This window comes from Gorilla gorilla, chromosome 7, assembly GCF_029281585.2.
Source record: "Gorilla gorilla gorilla isolate KB3781 chromosome 7, NHGRI_mGorGor1-v2.1_pri, whole genome shotgun sequence".
In the NCBI taxonomy this organism is placed as follows: domain Eukaryota; kingdom Metazoa; phylum Chordata; class Mammalia; order Primates; family Hominidae; genus Gorilla; species Gorilla gorilla.
The window spans coordinates 83,324,603-83,348,165 of record NC_073231.2 but is presented as its reverse complement, the minus strand read 5'-3'; the positions used below and the strand labels follow the sequence as shown (position 1 = coordinate 83,348,165).

Genomic DNA, 23,563 nt, shown 5'->3' with positions numbered 1-23,563 from the left:
AATAAAGGAACAAGCCTCATTCACAGGAGAGAATGCAGTCTCATTTATTCAACAAATATTTACTGAGTGCCTTATATGTGCCAGGCATGGTTCTAGGTGCCTACGATACATCAGTAAACAAAACAGACACAAATCTCTACCCACAGCCAGGCGCGGTGACTCACGCCTGTAGTCCCAGCACTTTGTGAGGCCGAGGAGGGTGGATCACCTGAGGTCAGTAGTTCAAGACCAGCCTGAACAACACTGTGAAACCCCATCTCTACTACAAATACAAAAATTAGCTGGGCGTGGCAGCGTGTGCCTGTAATCCCAGCTACTCAGGAGGCTGAGGCAGGAGAATGGCTTGAACCCAGGAGGCAGAGGTTGCATGCAATGAGTTGAGATAAGCCACTGCACCCTGGCCTGGGTGACAGAGCGAGGCTCTGTCTAAAAATAAATAAATAAATAAAAGCCAGGCCTGGTGGTGCACGCCTATAGTCCCAGCTACTCCAGAGGCTGAGGGAGAAGAATTGCTTGAACCCTGGAGACGGAGGTTTCAGTGAGCCAAGATCGCGCCGCTGCACTCCAACCTGGCTGACAGAGTGAGACTCCATCTCAAAATATATATACCCACCTTTTATGGAGCTCACCTTTTCCTAATAATAAGAAGAAGAAAACTCTTTTTACTGTGTTTGGTGGGACTCAGATATCTGGTTACTGGAAGTAGAAGTAACCAGGAATGCTTAGTTGGCTCAGTGTATAAACACTAGAAATGAAGGCCCAGAAGCTTCAGCAGAGTCTGAATGACTGCTCCATTGAGATGAACTACCGCATAATTATCTTCATCATGACTTTAACAAACACAGAAAGCTTTGTTTTGCTTAATTGATGATAACAACATGGGGGCATTGGAGTGGGGGAGAGAGTGAGTCCTTGGAGTCGAGTCCAGGGCATCTGACCCACTGTTCTTTGTTAGGAGACAGCCTTAGAGGCCTTCAACAAAGGCTGTGTTGGAGGAAAAACTGAAGCTAAATTAATATTTAAATGGAATAAACTGAAGCTAAATTAATATAAGTAGAGAGTTTATTTGCACCAAGCTTGAGGATTGTAACATGGGAGCACAGATTTAAGTTTCCTGAATATACATTCCAATTAGCAGCAGTTACAAGTGGATTTTTTTTTTTTTTTTTTTTGAGAGGGAGTTTCGCTCTTGTTACCCAGGCTGGAGTGCAATGGCGTGATCTCAGTTCACCGCAACCTCCGCCTCCCAGGTTCAAGCAATTCTCCTGCCTCAGCCTCCTGAGTAGCTGGGACTACAGACACGCACCACCATGCCTGGCTAATTTTGTATTTTTAGTAGAGACAGGATTTCTCCATGTTGGTCAGGCTGGTCTCAAACTCCCAACCTCAGGTGATCTGCCTGTCTCAGCCTCCCAAAGTGCTAGGATTACAAGCGTGAGCCACCATGCCCAGCCACAAATGGACTTTTTTTTGTTTTTTGAAACAGAGTTTTGCTTTTGTCGCCCAGGCTAGAGTGCAATGGCTCAATCTCGGCTCACTGCAACCTCTTTCTCCTGGGTTCAAGCGATTCTCCTGCCTCAACCTCCCGAGTAGCTGAGATTACAGGTACCCACCACAACACCTGGCTAATTTTTGAATTTTTGGTAGAGATGGGGTTTCACCATGTTGGCCAGACTGGTCTTGAACTCCTGACCTCAGGTGATCCACCCACCTCAGCCTCCCAAAGTGCTGGGATTACAGGTGTGAGCCACCGTGCTGGTCCACAAGTGGATTTTTAAAGGGAAAGAAGAGGCAGTTCCTGAGTTGTTTACCAAGAATTTCCATCAAAATAACATAAGCTGCTGATTGGCTATATACATTGTTAAGCTATAGGGTGTGGGTTATAGTGGCTGTTACAGCACTATTAGGTTAATTTATGGCTACTTTTAGCAATAGCAAGCAATTTCAAGAGATGAACACATAGCTCAAAATGGGGTGGGGGAAAGTAGGACGTGATTGCTATTTCATTTTAATGCCTCTTTGGGCCTGATAATTTAAAAGGACTCCCATCCATCAGATAAAACTTATTTTCTTACCTGGTACGGGGATGGGACATAACTTGTTTTCATACAAGTTCTCTCCCTTGGGTATTGAAGGCCCTGTGGTCAGTACAGGCTGGGAGCAGTGGCTCACGACTGTAATCCAAGCACTTTGGCAGGCCAAGGCAGGAGGATCGCTTGAGTCCATGAGTTCAAGACCAGCCTGGGCAACATAGTAAATCCTGTCTCTACAAAAATTTTAAAATTAGCCAAGTGTGATGGCACACACCTGTAGTCCCAGCTACTTAGGAGGCTGAGTGGCGTGAACACATCTCACTGCAACCTTGACCTCCTGGGCTCAAACAATCCTCCTGCCTTGGCCTCCTGAATAACTAAGGCTACAGTCATGCACCATCACACTCGGCTAATTTTTCTTCTTTTTTTTTTGAGACAAAGTCTCACTCTGTCACCAAGGCTGGAGTGCAGTGGTGTGATCTCAGCTCACTGCAACCTCTACCTCCCGGGTTCAAGCAATTCCCCTGCCTCAGCCTCCTGAGTAGCTGGGATTACAGGCGCCCGCCACCACGACAGGCTAATTTTTGTATTTTTAGCAGAGACGGGGTTTCACCATGTTGTCTAGGCTGGTCTCAAACTTCTGACGTCAAGTGATCCACCTGCCTTGGCCTCCCAAAGTGCTGGGATTACAGGCATGAACCATCACGCCCAGCCCAGCTAATTTTTTAAATTTTTTGTAGAGTCGGGGTCTCACTATGTTGCCCAGGCTGGTCTCCAACCCATGGGCCCAAGTGATCCTCCTAACTTGGCCTCCCAAAGTGCTGAGAGACAAAGCAGGGACTGCACCCTCCCTCTCCACTCCCCCACCTACTTGTTAGAGGCCTGCCAAGTCTCTCCCAAGCGTGGAAATAAAGGAAAATCTTGAGTTCCGTCAAAGGAAATTCCAAGCACCTAGCTAGCCTTGATAAATAAATGAGCAACTTGATAAGCAAGAATGTAATAGTAGCCTAAAACAATAGCAAAGGAAGCTAGAGCCAGGAAATGTTTGGTTCCCTATGTAAACTAAAGATAACATCTTAGCGTGTGTCCCTGAACTGTTTTTCAGAGACTGGACCCCCACCCAATGGATCTGCTGGCACACAGACCTCAGATAAGGAGAAACTGAGGACTGAACTCTGGCAGCTGTCCTTTATTCTAAAGTTCTTCCTGAGGGGCCTAGAGCAAGTCACACTCACAACATTGAGCTAACATTCTTTTCTCCTGACCCCAAATTTTTCTCCCTTAAACAATTGCAAATCAGAAAATCTTTGAATTTACCTGTTGCCTATAACACCCCTACATTCCCCCGAACCCTCCTCCCCTTCAAGATACCCGACTCTTTTAAGCCAAAACCAATGTGTAAGCTTCATGTACTGACTTATGACTTTGCCTGTAACTTCTGCTTTCCCGAATTTTACCCCTGCCTTTAAGAACCCTTACCTGCAAGCTATTGGGGAAGTCAGGATTTGAGAGTGAGCTACCTGGTCCTTCCTGCTTGGTGCACTGCAAATAAATGTCTTCCTTTCTGCTGTTGCGGGACAATCAGAGACGGGAAAGAAGAACAGAATTCAGGAAAGCCTTTATTAAGGTGATCACCTGGCTCAGTAGGACTAGCATCCAGGAAAGTCTGAGCCTCGACAAAGAAAGTAGCCACCTTTTAAGCAGTCAGTGGCCGGGAGCTACCTGATGCAGGAAGTGTACTTACAGAAGTGAGAACAAAGGCAGTTGATCAGTCTTTTACATTTATGTATACTACATGTTCTACATCCTTGGGAAACTCTGTTTCTGTAACATATGCTTATCAACCTTGTAACTTTGCAGCTGCGCTAGGGAGGTGAAGCAGGAACTCGCTGAGCCTCAAGGAATGTGAAACTGGTGAGTACAGATAAGGCTTGCTGAGCACAGAAGGAAAAACAGGCAGTTAGTATTGTTCTCTAACTTAGACTATGTGGGGTGCAAGTTCTAAACTACATTTAGCTTTTGAAGGAAAAAGTAAAAATTTCTTGGTGGTCTTTGATTGTACTTGTAAAATTCATGAATTCCTTCTTCATCCCCCCCTCTTTGGTGCTCGCCATAAATGTAGATTAATAAAGAGCACCACAGTCGTTTATCTCTTCCTGTGTAGGCACGTATTCTTCCTGGGGGACTGGTTGGTATTTTTGTAATGCCATTATTTTGGTGGTAGTTGTTCCGTCCACTATTGCTTTAATAGTAGACTAGATGCTTCTGATGAGGAGAGGTAAAAGACAAGGCAGTATTAGACATCCTCCTACTATAGCTATAAAACCAACTATCAAGGTTTTAAAGCATTCAAACCATGAGAACCATCCTCCAAAAAGTGAGTTTGGGCTCCACCAGGACCAAGTCTGGACTGGGACATGGGCTAACTTCCTCATTCTAGCAGTAATTTCCATAACAGCTCTCCTATTATTATCGATTTGTAAGCAACAGTTGGTCAAATTAAGCTTGCCACAAACTCCTCCTTCTGAGGCTAGGAGGTAGTCTAATGCTAGCCTATTTTAGTATATAGCATCTCTCATTTGAGTGGCCTGTAAAGCTAGCAGATCCAAGGCTTGGGGTGTTTCATTGACTATGACTTCTGTACTGCTTGCAATCTTATAATTCAGTTTAACATGTAAATAGGGGTGTGGTAGCCCCATGATCCATCTTGAGCCCATGTAGCTGGCCCATAGTATTTGATAATTTTTTCAGGAGGCCATTCATTATCCTTCCAGCTACCTATCTCAATGTCCTTCTTTATGTTTGTGTTTATCTTTTCTACAGTACTTATCTGAATAAAGACGTTTCTTCTGGTCCTTTTTCCTTCTTCATTATAGACCAGGTAACTTAAATCTTCCCCTTGTTTCAGTGGGAGCAAGAAGAAGGACGGCCTTATTGTCTTTAACACACAGGCTCCAGTCCACTTCTCGGGCAATAGTTGATAGGCTTTTGTCCCACAGGTCCAATATAGTTCTGCCGGAGCTTTCTAAACATTGGGAGCATCTAGTTGATACCATGACTGATTTAGTGCTGGAAACTGAAAGAGAGGGTTAAAATCTGGTACAGAGGAATTGTCCATAAAGCTTCTCCACTGTGTCTTGTTCTTAGACTATTCAAAATATTGCTGACCTAAACAAGTTGTATCTCCTACTTGAGTTTGAAAGTCTTTTCCCCATGGTGCTATGCAGTATCTTCTAATGATAGGGGTTTTTAATAGCCAGACACTTGGGTTTGCATTGAACCTTGTAACAAATTCCAGTATGGTAAAGTTATCTTATGGCATTAGTTTTCTAGCCTCCCAGGGCCATTGGTCACCTATACTGGTACCTCCACATACATAACATGAGGTGACTCTGAGATTAGTAGCAATACTTTCAGCTAGCTGAGCGAGTAGGTTCTCAGCTGGCACTGGTGGAATCTGAACTTTTGGCTCCCTGGGGTTAAAATGTTTACTGAAGGATTTGAAAAATCTGAACTGTGACATTGGACTGACTTGAGCTTCAGCTCGCTGAGTCTTTTTAATAATGATTAATTGAATACCTAGATTTACTTCTTCTCGAGCAAAGATTGCTCTCCTTGGTGTCCTTTAGTCCAAAAAGGCATGTTTGGCCTTAATATGGTCAGATTTAGGGGGTTGCATGTTTTAGTTGCACAACCAATCTTTGCTTCTTGGCTGGTTAGCAGAGCTACTCTCCCTGCATAAAGGCATTGCCTGAACTGATTTGTGGTCCATTGAATGTTACCATCAGGACATTCTTCTTCTAGTTCTCCTGTTATGATCTTAGCAGGTTTGCTACTGACTCTTTCTTGTCCTAAGTTCTTGCAGACTACTCCTAGATTGTTTAGGTTGCTGAGGTGTGCAGCCTGACAGGCATCAAAATATATAGAAATAGATCCTTTATGTGAATAAGGGAATACCTGCATTTTGCTTACGAGTTTCCCAGTTCTAACGTCTTTAGGATTGGCATATGAAGGTAATAAAGGTTTCCCTATTTTGAATTTAAAACCAGAAGTCATAGGGAAGGAGGCCTGGATTATAACATACTTGAGGTTGCCTATTTCCGTGTCACAGATGGAGTAGCTGGTTTGATTATAAACACATGTCCCCAAGGGAGTTCCTTTACAAACTTATTACACTCATAATAAGTTTGATATAACAGGGTTTTAGTTATACCTTTACCAGACCAAGCTTCTATCATACAATGATGACAATTATCTTGGTTTCCTCCCATGCCTGTTAACATTATTGTCATTAGTCTGATCAAGTTTATACTATGCATGGGCATCCTCCCGGGCAACAAGTTTGGTAGCAATTGCAAAGATAACATGACAGCAAGGCAATCAGTATAAGCAATAGTATAACTACATTTGCAAATTCAGTCCACATTTACTTATCTAGTGCTGGCTTCCTCAGGCTTCGGCCGTGCATAGACTAGTCAGCTTCTGGTTGTGTGACTAGAGCAGGGCTTGATGTTTCCTTAAGCTTCAGCCTTGCGTAGACTAGTCAGCTTCCAGCTGTGTGACTAGAGCAGAGCTTGACGCTTCCTTAAGCTACAGCCATGCATTGACCGACCAGCCTCTGGTGTGGTCGGAGCACGGCAGTCGTCTTTTCCTGTTGCGCCTTGGTTCCTCTGCAAGATCAGTCGAGTTGGATGATCTGGATCTTGCTGACTCGTCCATTGGTCTTGAACTGAGGCTGCAGGTTTTAGTTGACTGTGGTGGTGTAATACCTGCGACTTTAACAGCAGTAGGGGTAGACATGATCACAATATGGGGGCCATCCCATAAGGGCCCCAAGGGTGGTAGGATTCCAGCATTTAACCCATACAGAGTCCCCAGGTTGAAAAGGATGTATTGTATCTGTAAGGCTAACAGGTATTCTTTCTCTTACCCACCTTTGTACTTCTTGCATTACCTCACCTAATGCCTGCATTTATCTTCTTAGGGTCGGTTCTCCAATTTCCTTTCAATCTCCTTTTAACTGAGATATAAGTGGGGGTGGTGGGCCATACACTATCTCATAGGGTGGATACCCGGTTAATTTGTAGGGGTACACCTGACTCGGAGAAGGACCATGGGCAATACCTGGTCCCACCTTAAATGAGTCTCTTGGCAAAACTTCTTCAACAGTTGTTTCAGTCCAGTTCTCCCTTTCAACCTTTCAAGAATTTTGTGGGCGATAGGCTGCATGCAGTTTCCATTTAATTTTTAACATCTGAGTTAGTTGCTGTACTACTTCTGCCACAAAAGCTGGTCCATTGTCTGAGCCTAAGGTTAGAGGCAGTTCAAATCTAGGAATAATGTCTTTTAATAATATCCTGCTTACTTCTCATGGCTTTTCTGTCCTGGTGGGGAATGATTCGACACACCCTGAAAAGGTGCAGACAAACACTAACATGTAACGATAGCCCCCAGCCTGAGACAGTTCGGTAAAGTCTACAAGTAGGTTTACACATGGCACTGGCCCTGTTTCCTGAATTCCTGGGGGCCAAGTAGGTCCTTGCCTTGGGTTATTCTGGGCGCAAGTAACACACTGCTCGCAGACAGCTCGAGTGATGGCAGTTAGGCGTGGCACATAGAAATACTGCCCTACGAGAATCTCTAAAGCTGTCTTCCCCATGTGTGTTCCTTGGTGAAACTGCTTTATAAATCAGGGGGCAGTGGCTTCTGGAATGGCAAGCGTCCCATCTGAAAACTTCCACCAGCCTCCTTTCTGATAACTCCCGTTTTCCTGCATGAACCACGCCTTCTTGTTGGACAAGTAGTTAGGAGCATCTGCAAGGCGAGGCTCTAATAAGGGCATGGCATAAGTCTCTTCTTTATTTGTTTTTTTCTGTCATTGCAGCCTTTTTTGCTTCCTTGTCTGCTTTTCTGTTTCCTGTAGCCTTATCACTTCCTCCTGTTTGATGTCCTTTACAGTGGATGACTGCTACTTCCTTTGGAGTCCATATAGCCTCTAGGAGCTGCTCTATTTTCTTTTTGTTCTTTATTTCTTTTCCTTCAGTAGTTAACAGTCCTCTTTCTTTGTAAATAGCGCCATGAGCATGCAAGGTTGCAAAAGCATATCTTGAGTCAGTATAGATATTCACTGACCTTCCCTTCGCTAGAAATAGTGCTCTTAGTGAGAGCTATTAGTTCTGCCTTCTGCGTTGAGGTTCCTACCGGTAGGGTGTGGGCTTCAGCTACTGAGCTTAATGTGACTATGGCACATCTGGCCTTTCTGATACCCTCAGATATGAAGCTGCTTCCATTAGTAAAATATTCAACATCTGGGTCTTTTAAGGGTTGATCCTTTAAGTCTTCCTGGCTTGAAAAGACTTCATCCACTGTTTCTACACAGCAGTGGTACCCTGGGGCACATAACAGGGGCTTTCCACATTCTGCACATTCTATTCGTAACAGTGTGGATGGATTTAGGGTATTCACAGTCTCTAAGGTGATATGGATTCTCACATAGGAGTCCTTGGTATCTTAGCATCCTAGGGTTAGAGAGTCAACGATGTCCTCTTTGTTCCATCAAGGTGACAACTGTGTGGGGCACACGAATTATCAACTTCTGTCCAAATGTGAGCTTGTTAGCATCTTCGGCTAACAAGGCAGTGGCAGCCAGCGCCTTGAAACAGGGTGGCCATCCCATAGCCACCAAGTCCAGTTGCTTGGACAAATACGCTACAGGCCAATACCATGACTCTAGTGTTTGCACTAAGACTCCCGTAGCCATACCTTTTCTTTCATGAACATACAAGTAAAAGGGCTTTGTCATGTCTGGCAGTCCTAGTGCTGGGGCCCAGGTTAAAGCTTTCTTGATTTCCTTGAAAGCCATGTCCTGTTCTTTTCCCCAAAGGAGGGGCTCTTTTTCTCCCACTTTGGTTGCCTCATATAAAGGCTTTGCTAGGAGCGAGTAGTTAGGAATCCATATGCGGCAAAAACCAGCTGCCCCTAGGAATTCCCACGCTTGCCGCCTTGTGTCTGGCTGAGGAATGCTACAGACAATCTCTTTTCGCTCCTGTCCAAGCTCACACCGCCCTTGAGAGACGTAAAAGCCAAGATACCAAACTCCTTGGCCACAGATCTGTGCCTTTTCCTTAGATACTTTATAGCCAGCTTCCCACAGCACTCGAAGGAGACTGTGTTCCTTGGATACATTCCTTTGTTGTGGGTGCAGCTTACAGCAGATCATCTGTATATTGCAGTAAGACACAACGATTGCTTGGTGGTGTGAAAGCCTTTAAGTCTGAGGCTAGTGCTTCTTCAAAGATAGTTGGGACCCCATCTCTACTAAAAATACAAAAAATTAGCTGGGCGTCGTGGCAGGCGCCTGTAATCCCAGCTACTCGGGAGGCTGAGGCAGGAGAATGGCATGAACCCAGGAGGCAGAGCTTGCAGTGAGCCGAGATTGCGCCACTGCACTCCAGCCTGGGCGACAGAGCGAGACTCTGTCTCAAAACAAAACAAAACAAAACAAAACAAAGAAACAAAAAAAAGATAGTTGGGGAGTTTTTAAATCCTTGGGGAAGTCTAGACCTTGGGAAAGTCTAGACCAGGTATACTGAGATGGGCCTCACTCAAAGGCAAAAATGTCTCAGCTTACAGGGGCTAACAGGATGCAAAAGAATGCATCTTTAATGTCCAAGCATGTGAACCAAGCAGCACTAGCAGGTATTTGTCCAAGCACAGTGTACGGGTTAGGCACAATAGCATGCAGTATAGCAGCTACCTGGTTGACTGCCCTTAAATCTTGTACAGGCTGGTAGTCACCAGAAGGTTTTAACACTGGCAATAGGGGAGTATTTCATGAGGAGACACATCTGGCTATTATTCCAAATTCAAGGAGCCATTTTAAGTGCTTGGCAATCCCTTGGTTAGCCTCTATGGGAATGGAATACTGATGGATCCGCACCAGGCAGGTTCCTCATAGTACCTCTACTATAACAGGTGCTTGATTTACAGGGGGATTGTCCTCCGCCCAGACTCCTGGTAACTTAAGGAGTAAGTCTGTGAACAGTTTTTCTTTCTCAGCTATGCTGTACTCCTTTCCACACTCCCGGCAACTACATTCATAAAGTCTCCACTCCTCTGCATTGGGTACTGTAAGAGTTAGTACCATAGCCTTTTTTTTTACCTAGGCTCAAGGTCATATCTCTGCTTGGTGTGAAGGAGATTTGAGCCTGCATCTTCTGCAGCAAGTCTCTCCTCAACAAGGGCCCCAGGCAGTTCGGCAAGTATAAGAACTTGTGTTGGACTTCTTGGTCTCCAATCATACATCTCTTTGATTTGAAAAATAATGTTTTTTCTGTGATACCTGTGGCCCCAATAATATTAGCAGTCTTTTGATAATGACCCAATTGTTTGAGTCACAACCGAGTGTTCAGCACCTGTGTCTACCATAAAGTCTGTTTTTCAGCCCCCTACTACCGTTGAGACCATGGGCTCCTCGGGGCCTAATGAGATGGAGCCCGGTCTGTCTCAGTCTTCAAGGTAGCCGTTGGCGCCTGCCAGCCCAATTAGATCCATGTCAGATCCTACTACACCTTGCGCAGCAGGGGAAGGAGGCCTTGTCCAGCCATTCTGTCCCTGGTTGTTGCCTTTATCCTTTTCTTTCTCTGGACATTCATCTTTCCAATGCTGTCTTTGCTTGCATCTCGCACATTGATCTCTCTCTAGTCTAGGCTGACCTTCCTGACCTGTCTTGGTCTCCTCACCTGGCCTAGCTTGTCCTCTATCATGACTGCATCTATGGCCACATCCACGTCCTCTTGCAAATCCAGCCTCTCTTTCAACCAGGGCTGCAGCTAAGAACTCTGCCTTTTCCTTCACTCTATGCTTGGCCTCCTGCTTTACTTCTTCATCTCGATTTACAAACACTTTGGTTGCCACCTGGATAAGCTGGGAAATGTTCATACCTTCAAACCCCTCCAGCTTCTACAACTTTCACTTAATGTCATTTTGTGCCTGACTTACAAATGCCGCATTAACCATGCACCGATTCCCTGCCGCTTCTGGGTCAAAAGGTGTGTAGAGCCGGTAAGCCTCACACAGCCTCTCATAGAACTCACTGGGGCTTTCATCTGGTTTCTGACAGACTTCTGAAACCTTTCCAGTGTTTGTTGCCTTCTTCCCTTCAGCCTTTATTCCTTGTATTAGAGCCTCTTGGTATCTCAGCAAGTTCAGCAGATCTTGGGCCTGATTTGGGTCCCAGCCTGGGTCAGTTTCTATTGGCAAAGCCTGCCGAGCACACTGTCTGACATCTCCTGTACCTACTGGGGCATTGCTTTCTAGTCTCTGATGAGCTGCTTGTATTACTCTGTGGTGTTCTTCTGTATTGAACAGTGACAGAAGGAGCTGTTTGCAGTCAGCCCAGGTTGGGTTGTGAGTTAAGATGGACTGCATTAGGTCGATAAGAGCCTGGGGTTTTTCCATATAGGAGAGAGTATGCTCTTCCAGTTGAAAATGTCTGTAGTAGAGAAGGGCTGATAAACAAAGCCATTCTCCTCCTTGAACCTCATTTTGTGCATCTAAATAGATCTGTCGCCTAGTTTCTCTGAGGGGCATCTGCATGTCTCGGCCGCGTCCTGATCGGAGATGGCCAACCTCATCCTGGAGTTCCTCCTTTGATTTATCAGGCAGTGGCCCTGGCTCTTCCCTACATAGTGAAGTTTGGGGGGTACTCTTCTCTGAGTCTGACCTTCCGGAGACAGCTGCTGGAGTGTCTCCCTAAGTCTTGTCAGAGATAGGTAAATAGGAACATAAGGGGGTGGAGTCTCTAGCTCTTCTGGTGGGGCCTGTAGGACAGGTTTTTCCTGTTTTCCTTGCTACTGTTTCTCCTGGGCCTGGCTTTTTGGGTCTTTTCTATGGTTCCTTGTTTTGTACAAGCCACTAGAGTCTTAAATAATTTTCAAAACAGGCCTGTAGCCATTTCGGATGGGTTTGAATCATGCTCAGCCAGGAGTCTGTGTATGGAAACTGCTCAGGGTGCCCAGGCTGTTCTCCGATCCCAGTGACCACCTGAAACACTCAGCCAATTATTTCCCAATCTAAGGTTCCCTCGGCCAGCCACCCTACATTAAAGGAGAGCCAGTCAATTTCACAAAGGGTTCTTAGCCACTACGGTGTTAACTTCATTCCATAATCACCATAAAAGTCTTTCTTGAAGTTCTTCAATATACATTCTAATTGAGTTGGCTTCGATGCTTTTCCTCCCATTTCCTCCCTCACGGTGCACTTTCACTCTCACTTTCACTCTCGGATTCACCAGACTGGGTCCTATTACGGGAGGCTCGGACACTGCTTGGCCAGGTCACAGCCAACTACTGCTGTGAAGCTATGAAGCTAATCCTGTCAGCCTTACACAGTGACCTAGGTCTGGCTCATCCCACGCTTGCCTCGGAGGACACAGTCTGCGCTAAGAGATCTGCACCTCCCAGCTGGGCATGGTGATTCATGCCTGTAATACCAGCACTTTGGGAGGCTGAGGCAGGCGGATCACGAGGTCAGGAGATTGAGATCATCCTGGCTAACATGGTGAAACCCCGTCTCTACTAAAAATACAAAAACAAAATTAGCCGGGCGTGGTGGCGGGCGCCTGTAGTCCCAGCTACTTGGGAGGCTGAGGTGGAAGAATGGCATGAACCCAGGAGGCGGAGCTTGCAGTGAGCCGAGATCGCACCACTGCACTGCAGCCTGGGCAACACAGTGAGACTCCATCTCAAAAAAAAAAAAAAAAAAAAGATCTGCACCTCCCCATGTCACTCCCCGCATTGGCCTCTCCCGAGACCATCTCTTTCACACACTTTCACTCCTCATTGGATGAAACAAGCCTTTCTCATGTCCCAGGTAGGTTCACACGCACCCACCCACACACTCCCAGTTTCTGCTTCCAGATCCAGTGAACCACTTTCACTTGTTAGTGGGGACATGGGGTTCATCCAAATTGGCAGTCCACTCCTGCCACCCCCAGCCACTCTGGGTTGAATAAGTGGTTGTTCCCTGGGAGGTGATCAAGCTCCCCTTCCGTCCTTATGGGATGGGCTTTTCCAGGGCCCAACCTTACCATGGTTCAGTAGTCTGCCTGCACGCTGCTCCTGTGACTGTCCTGCAACTCCTGAGTAGGTTCTGTTTGCACTGTCAGGGAAAGGCTCCAAGACACAGGAGAGCTGTTCTCCTTCTGGGCTAAGTCTTACCCAGTGGTGCCAAGGGTCTCAAATCTCCTGCATCCTGGGGCTGTAGCCCACAGGCAAAGGATATAGAAATCTGCCATCTCCAATCCTGGACGAGCCCCCAGAAATGTTGTGGGACAATCAGAGACGGGAGAGACCAAACAGAGTTCAGGAAAGCCTTTATTAAGGTGATCACCTGGCTCAGTAGGGCTAGCGTCCAGGAAAGTCTGAGCCCCGGACAAAGAAAGCAGCCACCTTTTAAGCAGTCAGTGGCTGAGAGCTACGTGATGCAGGAAGCGTACTTACAGAAGTGAGAACAAAGGCAGTTGATCAGTCTTTTACATTTATGTATACTACATGTTCTATATCCTTGGGAAACTGTTTCTGTAACATATGCTTATCAACCTTGTAACTTTGCAGCTGCGCTAGGGAGGTAAAGCAGGAACTCGCTGAGCCTCAAGGAATGTGAAACTGGTGAGTACAGATAAGGCTTGCTGAGCACAGAAGGAAAAACAGGCAGTTAGGATTCTTCTCTAACTTAGACTATGACTACGTGGGGTGGGGGGCTACAGTACACTTAGCTTTTGAAGGAAAAAGTAAAAATGTCTTGCTGGTCTTTGATTATACTTTTAAAATTCAGGAATTCCTTCTTCACTACTGCTGCAAAACCTTGGTGTGGATATCTACTTTTACTGCACCAGGGAATTGGACCCCATTCTGGTTCAATAACAGTTTCTTCATTTCAGGTTGACAGTAGCCTTTCACCAGCTGCCCCATCTGGTTGGTGTTCAGTTATGGGCCCATATGGGGCTATGGGTCATTCCATTATGGTCACTGAAGCCCCAGCCCCTCAGGTCCAGCAACTCCCTTTGGTACTTCTGGGCCAAGTTTGAGGACATGGAAGTGATTCTGCTTCAGCTGTGCCACACTGGGGCTTGGAAATCCCTGCAAGGCTAAGTTCGTATCCAGAGTTACTACTGAAGCAGTTATGTTGTCTTGGGTAAATACCCGGGGTTGGTCATCTCAGGCCAGGAAATTTAGGACATGGGCACACATGAGTTTAGGAGCAGAGGTTTAATAAGCAAAAGAAAGAGAAAGGAAAACAGCTCTCTCTCTAGTGAGAGTGAGGGGACTTCTGAGAGGAAAAAACCAGCTGGCAGCGGATGCACTAGATTTTATAGTCAGGTTTGAGGAGCTGATGTCTGATTTACGTAGTGCTCACAGATTGGTTTGATCAGGTATGATGTTTATAAAGTGTGGGGGAAGGCTGGCCGCCCCACCCTAATCTTGTTATGCAAATGAGCTTTCCCCTTGGCCAGCACCATCTTATCTGCTCCTTATTGTACACGTGACTGGCAGAAAAGGGAAAATGGAGCCGCCATCTTTAACATGATTGGCTTAACTGCCAGCACCTATGTCTTCAACTCGATTTTACAGGCTGCTGTTTGTTAGAAAGGAAAATAATTTGGGGCTGTTTTTCATTAAAAGAAAAACCTTACCAAGGACTTCCCTACCCTCACTATCTACCTATATCATTACAAAGTTCTTGACTTGACTCCTATATCATTACAAAGTCATGGCCCTATATCATTGACTCCTATATCATTATAAAGTCCTTGACTCCTATATCATTACAAAATCATGGCCCATTCCCTTCTCACCTCCCAAGTAGGCTTTTGTGTGGTGGTAAAAGCCTTATCTCAAATATTTCAGTTATGTTCAGAGTTCTTTCTCTTTTTCTAAGGAACATATATAATAAACCATTTCTTTTTCTTTTCGTTTCTTTTCTTTTTAATATAGGCTCTTGCTCTTGCTCTGTCACCCAAGCTGGAGGGCATAACCCCCACGTGTCATGGGAGGTGGGAGGTAATTGAATCATGGGGATGGTTACCTCCATGCTGTTCTCGTGATGTGAGTTCGTTCTCATGAGATCTGATGGTTTTATAAGGGGCTTTAACCCATTTTGCACTGCACTTCTTGCTGCTAACATGTGAAGGACATGTTTGCTTCCCCTTCCACCATGATTGTAAGTTTCCCGAGGTGTCCCCAGCCATGCTGAACTGTGAGTCAATTAAACCTCTTTCCTTTATAAATTACCCAGTCTTGGGTATGTCTTTATTGGAAGCATGAGAACAGACTAATACAGTAAATTGGTACTGCCAGTGGGGTGCTGCTATAAACATACTCAGAAATGTGCAAGCGACTTTGTAACTGGGTGACAGGCAGAGGTTGGAACAGTTTGAAGGGCTTAGAAGATGATATGAAAATGTTGGAAAGTCTGGAACTTCCTAGAGACTTGGAGGGCTCAGAAGAGAGGAAGATGTGGAAAAGTTTAGAACTTCCTAGAGACTTGTTGAATGGCTTTGATCAAAATGCTGATAGTGATATGGACAATAAAGTCCAAGCTGAGGTGGTCTCAGATAGAGATGAGAAACTCATTGGAAACTGGAGCAAAGGTCACTCTTGCTATGCAAAGGGACTGGCAGCATTTCGCCCCTGCCCTAGAGATCTATAGAAATTTGAACTTGAGAGAGATGATTTAGTGTATCTGATAGAAGAAATTTCTTTTTTTTTTTTTCTTTTTTTGAGACAGAGTCTTGCACTGTTGCCCAGGCTGGAGTGCAGTGGCGTGATCTCGGCTAACTGCAAGCTCTGCCTCTTGGATTCATGCCATTCTCCTGCCTCAGCCTCCTGAGTAGCTGGGATTACAGGCACCTACCACCATGCCCTGCTAATTTTTTTGTACTTCTAGTAGAGAAGGGGTTTCACCATGTTAGCCAGCATGGTCTCGGTCTCCTGACCTCGTGATCCACCTGCCTCAACCTCCCAAAGTGCTGGGATTACAGGCGTGAGCCACCGCACCCAGCCTCTGACAGAAGAAATTTCTAAGCAACAAAGCGTTCAAGAGGAAGCAGAGCAGAAAAGTTTGGAAAATTTGCAGCCTGATTATGCAATAGAAAAGAAACCCCATTTTCTGGGGAGAAATTCAAGCCTGCTGCAGAAATTTGCAAAAGTAATAAGAAGCTGAATGTTTTTTTTTTTTTTTTTTTTTAGGCGGAGTCTCGCTCTGTCGCCCAGGCTGGAGTGCAGTGGCGCGATCTCGGCTCACTGCAAGCTCCGCCTCCTGGGTTCACGCCATTCTCCTGCCTCAGCCTCCCGAGTAGCTGGGACTACAGGCGCCCGCCACCACGCCCGGCTAATTTTTAGTATTTTTAGTAGAGACGGGGTTTCACCGTGTTAGCCAGGATGGTCTCGATCTCCTGACCTCGTGATCCACCCGCCTCGGCCTCCCAAAGTGCTGGGATTACAGGCGTGAGCCACCGCGCCCGGCCCGAAGCTGAATGTTAATCTCCAAGACAATGTGGAAAATGTCTCCAGGGCATGTCAGAGACCTTCGCAACAGCCCCTCCCATCACAGGTCAGGAGGCCTTGGAGGGAAAATGGTTTCCTTCACCAGGTCCGGGGCCCCCCTGCTGTGTGCAGCCTAGGGACTTGGTGCCCTATGTTCCAGCCACTCCAGCCATGGCTAAAGGGGGCCAAGGTACAGCTCAGGCCATGGCTTCAGAAGGTGCAAGCCCCAAGCCTTGGCAGCTTCCACATGGTGTTGAGCATGCAGGTGCACAGAAGAATTGAGGTTTGGGAACCTCTGCCTAGATTTCAGAGGCTGTATGGAAATGCCTGGATGTCCAGGCATAAGTGTGCTGCAGGGCAGAGCCCTCATGGAGAAGTTTTGCTAGGGCAGAGCAGAAAGGAAATGTGGGGTTGGAGTTCCTACATAGAGTCCCCACTAGGGCAATGCCTAGTAGAGCTGTGAGAAGAGGGCCACCGTCCTCCAGACTCCAGAATGGTAGATCCACCAACAGCTTGCACTGTGTGCCTGGAAAAGTCACAGACACTCAACATCAGCCCACAAAAGCAGCCAGGAGTGGGGCTGTACCCTGTAAAGCCATGGGGCAAAGCTGCCCAAGACCTTGGAAACCCACCTCTTGTATCAGTGTTGCTGGGAGTAGGTCCCAAGACTGGCCATAAACAAGATCTCTGCAGCACTGTGACATGCTTATGATGGCTATAATGCTCACACTGGAAGTTGCTGGTTTACCAGAATGAGGGCAAGGAACAACTGGCCCACCCAGGGTGGAAAACCACTCAAGATGTTCCCAAACCACAAACAATGGCATGAGCAATCTGTGCCTTAAGGACATGTTCCTGCTGCAGATAGCAAGCCAGAGCCTGTCCCTTTGTTCCCCATAAAGGATACTTTTAGTTAATCTATAAACTGCAGAAACGATGTTTATCATGGGCTTACTGTCAATAAACAGGTGGGTCAAACTCTGTTTGAGGCACTCAGCTCTGAAGGCTGTTAGCCCTCTGATCCCACTTTGCACTCTATTTCTGTGTCTGTGTCTTTATTCCTCTAGTGCCACTGGGTTGGGGTCTCCACAACCGAGCTGGTCTCAGCAAGTGTGACCTGGATGTGATACATGGAGTCAAAGGAGATCATTTTGGAGCTTTAAGATTTGACTGCAGTCTGGATTTGAAACTTGAGCGGGTCCTGTAGCCCCTTTGTTTAGCCAATTTCTCCCATTTGGAAAGGGTGTTTTTACCCAATGCCTGTACCCTCCATTGTATCTAGGAAGTAACTACCTTGCTTTTAATTTTACAGGTTCAGAGGCAGAAGGGACTTGACTTGTCTCAGATGAGACTTTGGACTTGGACTTTTGAGTTAATGCTGGAATGAGCTAAGACTTTGGGGGACTGTTGGTAAGGCATGATTGTGTTTTGAAATGTGAGAACATGAGACTTGGGAGGGGCTGGGGCAAAATGATATGGTTTGGGTATGTCCCCATCCAAATCTCATCTTTTTTTTTTTTTTCCAACATGGAGTCTCACTCTGTCGCCAGGCTGGAGGGCAGTGGCATGATCTCAGCTCACTGACTCCCAGGTTCAAGTGATTCTCCTGCCTCAGCCACACACGTAGCTGGGAATACAGGCATGCACCACCATGCCCAGCTAATTTTTGTATTTTTAGTAGAGACAGGGTTTCACCATGTTGGCCAGGATGGTCTCCATCTCTTGACCTTGTGATCTGCCCCCTCAGCCTCCCAAAGTGCTGGGATTACAGAAGTGAGCCACTGTGCCTGGCCTCCAAATCTCATCTTGAACTGTAGTTCCTGTAATCCCCATGTTACGGGAGGGACCCAGTGGAAAGTAATTGAATTGTGGGGGTGGTTACCTCCATGCTGTTCTTGCGAAGTGAGTAAGTTCTCATGAGATCTGATGGTTTTATAAGGGCTTTCCTACCCTCCCCTTCACTCGGCACTTCTCCTTGCTGCCGCCATGTGTTTGCTTCCCCTTCTGCCATAACTGTAAGTTTCCTGAGGCCTCCCCAGTCATGCTGAACTGTGAGTCAGTTAAATGTCTTTCCTTTGTAAACCACCCAGTCTCAGGTATATCTTTCTTAGCAGCATGAGAACACACTAAAACACTCCGTCTCTACAAAAAATAAGAAAAATGAGCCAGGCATGGTGGCACATGCTAGGAGTTCCAGCTATTCAGGAGGCTAAGGCAGGAGGATTGCTTGAGACAAGAAGGTTGAGGTTGCAGTGAGCCATGATCTGCACTCCAGCCTGGGTGACAGGGTAAGACCCTGTCGCTTAAAAAACAAACAAACAAAAAAACCAACTGGAAAACATAGAGAAAAGAAACAACACTGTCTTTATCATTCCACTACTCAGGAATCATAATTATGAGCATTCTGAATACTGTATTTGAGGATGTGAGAATGGCCTCATTTTCACCACGGTAGAATAATTTACCCTCCAGTCGGCAGCTGCATCAAATCAGCTTTCTGGTAAACTGAGTGAATTAAGCAGTTACTGGAGAGAGAGCTCCTAAAAATATGTTTTTCCTGTTAGGCCATCCTAAACTTCCAACCCGGTGTTCTGGTAGTGATTTTCATTATTAACCTTATCGTGAGAAGGTACCCAGTTTTTGTTTTTGTTTTTTTCCTTTTCTTTTTTTTAAAGCAGAGCTTCACTCTGTTGCACAGGCTGGACTGGAGTGGTGTGATCTTGGCTTACCGCAACCAACTCCACCTCCTGGGTTCAAGCCATTCCCCTGCCTCAGCCTCCTGAGTAGCTGGAACCACAGGCATGTGCCATCATGCCCAGCTACTTTTTGTATTTTTAGTAAAGATGGGGTTTCACCATGTTGGTCAGGCTGGTCTCAAACTTCTGATCTCAGGTGATCTGCCTGCCTCAGCCTCCCAAAAGTGCTGGGATTACAGGCATGAGCCACCACGCCTGGCCAGGACCCAGTTTTGATGGATGCTTTTCTTTTCTTTTTTTTTTTTTTTCTTTTTCTTAAGATGGAGTCTTAAGATGCTCTGTCACCAGGCTGGAGTGCAGTGGTGAGATCTTGGCTCACTGCAGTCTCTGCCCCCCAGGTTCAAGCAATTCCCCTGCCTCAGCCTCCCAAGTAGCTGGGACAAGAGGCGTGCACCACCATGCCCGGCTAATTTTTTGTATTTTAGTAGAGACGGGGTTTCACCATGTTGGCCAGGATGGTCTCGATCTCCTGACCTCATGATCCACCCGCCTCGGCCTCCCAAAGTGCTGGAATTACAGGCATGAGCCACTGCCCTAGGCTGGATGCTTTGCTCTGAATTCCAGAAGTTAGGAGGTCTGTTTCTATCGCAGCCTTGCCTACTTTTATCCACAGGTGAGCTACCTGTGGGGGAGGAGGCAAGGAATTCTAAAACCTTGAAACTCAAATAATATTGCCTTCTGTCTCCTCAGCCTCTCAGCATCCAGCTCTGCCTCCTCATTTGGACTTCTGGGTCCCGAGTTCCTCCTGTCCCTCTGCTCTCTCTGATGCCACGGTTAATCAACTGAACTTTCTCACTCTTATCTTTGATTCCCTTTTATCCTGGCCCTGACTCTTAACCTGCCTGGCAAAACCAAAACCTCAGATGCATGTTTCCGTTCATCTTTGCTGTGACTCTTACGTAGCTTTGTGCAGATGGAGCAAAGTGTGAAGACAGAAATCCATGCCCCAGCAGGTGTGCATCCTGCAAGCTCAGCCAGGCCTTCCAGTGTCCAGTATTTTCCCTTGGTCTCCTGTTCCCTATAATAACGCTAAATGGGCCAGGTGCAGTGGCTCACGCCTGTAATCCAAGCACTTTGGGAGGCCAAGACGGGTGGATCACCTGACGTCAGGAGTTTAAGACTAGCCTGGCCAACATGATGAAACACTGTCTCTACTAAAAATGCAAAAAATTAGCTGGACGTGGTGGTGGCAGCCTGTAATCCCAGCTATTTGGGAGGCTGAGGCAAGAGAATCACTTGAACTTCGGAGGCAGAGATTGCAGTGAACCGAGATTGCACCACTGCACTCGAGCCTGGGCAACAAGAGCAAAACTCCGTCTCAAATAATAATAATAATAATAATAATAATAATAATACCAAATGATATCCTTCTTCTATTCTCCTTCTTTCTTCCAGTCTCAGGCAATGAATGGGATTGCCTCCTCCAGACCAAGACTAACTTCTCCAACTCTGTCAGCTGACTCAGTTACTCCCTCACCTTCTTTAGAAAGCTGCTCCATCAACCATCTTCTCTCCTATATGTTCAACCTCTGGCTCCCTACTGATGAATAAAACTTTCATTAGCCTGTCCCCCAATCCTGCACTCCCTTCCCAATTATCATCCAATTGTTTTCTCTCCATCAGAGACAAACATTTGTTTAGGGACTATTTCAAACATACTTAAAAAGTACAGAGAACCATGTAGTAAACAAAGATTTAACAGACATTGACATTTTGCCATATTTCACTAGGGTTTTCCCATTTATGGAAAAAAAATGCAGGCCGGGTACAGTGGCTCATGCCTGTAATCCCAGCACTTTGGGAGGTTGAGGAAGGTGGATCACTTGAGGCCAGGAGTTCAAGACCAGCCTGGCCAACATAGCAAAACCCTATCTCTACTAAAAATACAAAAATTAGCAGAGAGTGGTGGCATGCACCTGTATTCCCAGCTACTCAGAGGCTGAGGCACGCGAATCACTTGAACCCAGGAGGCAGAGGTTGCAGTGAGCCAAGATCACGCAGTGGCACTCCAGCCTGGGCAACAGAGCAAGACTCCATCTTAAAAAAAAAAAAATTAAAAGTAAAGAAAAATAAAAGCCTCAGGAACACAAAACTGGAAATTTGTCTACACAGCTGTTTCTACTTCCATCCCTCCATTCCTCAATCCATTACAATGTGGATTCTGCCCCTACCCTGAAACTTCTCTAGCTAAAATCGTTCATGACTTTTAAAATATAAGTGCCAAGCTAGCACAGTAGCATGAACTGGTAGTCCTAGCTACTTGGGAGGCTGAGGGTGGAGGATCCTTTGACCCCAGGAGTTCAAGTACGGCCTGGGTAACAGAGAAAAACCAGGTGACTTAAAAAAAAAATGTAGGTGCCACTCAGGGGTTCAATCCCCAGACCACTGGCATTTGAAAGCATGTTACATAAGCGTTTCATATTGCTGGGGTCACCAAATCAATTTAGTATGTCACTAATGGCATGAAAAAAAGACATAATACAAAGTGCAGAATGTTTAATAAATCTTTTGCTTCAAGTATAAATCATGTGTATACTGGGTCATTGCAAAATGTATTTCTTATGTGAATGGTGGCTAAAACATTTGAAAGACATTGATCTAAATTAACGGTCTTCAAAATTTTGTTTGCATGCATCAATTTATCATTGTAAGTTTAGTTACAAAGGATTTCATGTGGATTGTAAGCACTAGCATTGTTAAATAAAATTTTAAAAAATATTTCTATTGTAGTGATTTCTATGTCTGTCATCATCCATTCAAGAAATACATAAGTCAGGCACGGTGGCTCATGCCTGTTATCCCAGCACTTTGGGAGGCCAAGGTGGACATATCTCCCCGTCCAGGAGTTTGAGAGTAGCCTGGGGAACATGGAAAAACCCCATCTCTACAAAAAATGGAAAAATTAGCCAGGCATGGTAGTGCACATCTGTAATCCCAGCTACTTAGGAGGCTGAGGTGGAAGGGGCACCTGAGCCTGGGGAGGATGAGGCTGCAGTGAGCTGTGATCCTGCCACTGCACTCTAGCCTGGGCAAGAAAGCAAAACCCTGTCTCAAAAAAAAAAAAAAACAAAAAATATGAGCAAGTTTTTTTTTTTCTCTTTTTTGAAGCAGGGTCTCGCTCTGTCGCTCAGGCTGGAGGGCAGTGGTGCAATTGTAGCTTGACCTCTCTGGGCTTAGGTGATCCTCCCAAATAGCTGGGACTAAAGCCACAACACCTGGCTAATATTTTGTTTTTTGTAGAGATGAGGGTCTTGCTATATTGCCCAGACTGGTCTCAAATTCCTGGGCTCAAGTAATCTTCCTGCCTCGGCCTCCCAAAGTGCTGGGATTACAGACATGAGCCACTATCTTTGGCCGGGAATATAATTATTAGTATACAACTGATCAAATGTAGTCTATAGATTGATAATTAAACATAAAAGTCAAAATTTTATTGAAGCTGTAATTCTTAATGGGACTGAGCATTTATTTTTTCAATTCATATGTTCATGAATAAGTATCATTATTGCTAGAATGAGAGGTTTAGCATCGATTACTATTTTTTTTTTTTTGAGACTGACTCTTGCTCTGTCACCTCGGCTGGAGTGCAGCGGTGCGATCTCGGCTCACTGCAACCTCCACCTCCTGGGTTCAAGCGATTCTCCTACCTCAGTCTCCCAAGTAGCTGGGACTACAGGCGCGTGCCACCACACCCAGCTAATCTTTTTTTTTTTTTTTTTTTTTTTTGTATTTTTAGTAGAGACAGGGTTTCACTGTGTTAGCCAGATGGTCTCTATCTCCTGACCTCGTGATCCGCCCACCTCGGACTCCGAAAGTGCTGGGATTACAGGAGTGAGACACCATGCCTGGCCTATTTTTCATTTTTTTTAAGAGACTTGTTCTCACCATGTTGCTTGTATTAATGTTGCCCAGGCTTGTCTCCAACTCTTGGACTCAAGATCCTCTCACTTCACCTGTCCCGAATAGCTGGGACAGGCATGCATCACCACACCCAGCATCTTTCATTTTTATAGATAAAAGAGCTGACAACTTTTCTTTACATAAATTAGCATTTTCCCACCCAGGATTTATGAAGCAATGGAACTCAATTCTTTGAACTCCTTCAAAGTTCTATGTCAGGGCCAGGCACAATGGCTCATGCCTGTAATCCCAACACTTTGGGAGGCCGAGGCGGGTGGATCACCTGAGGTCAGGAGTTCCAGACCAGCCACGGAGAGCATGGTGAAAC

General features: G+C 45.8%; 1 long non-coding RNA gene across 1 annotated transcript; it reads left to right on the top strand.

The window, feature by feature from the left end:
• The first annotated feature begins 6,601 nt into the window (after positions 1-6,601).
• Positions 6,602-22,039, top strand: LOC129524197 (uncharacterized). Its single transcript, XR_008667915.2, has 3 exons — positions 6,602-16,646; positions 17,892-17,989; positions 20,731-22,039. It is a non-coding gene; the product is annotated as an uncharacterized lncRNA (long non-coding RNA).
• The last annotated feature ends 1,524 nt before the right edge of the window (positions 22,040-23,563 follow it).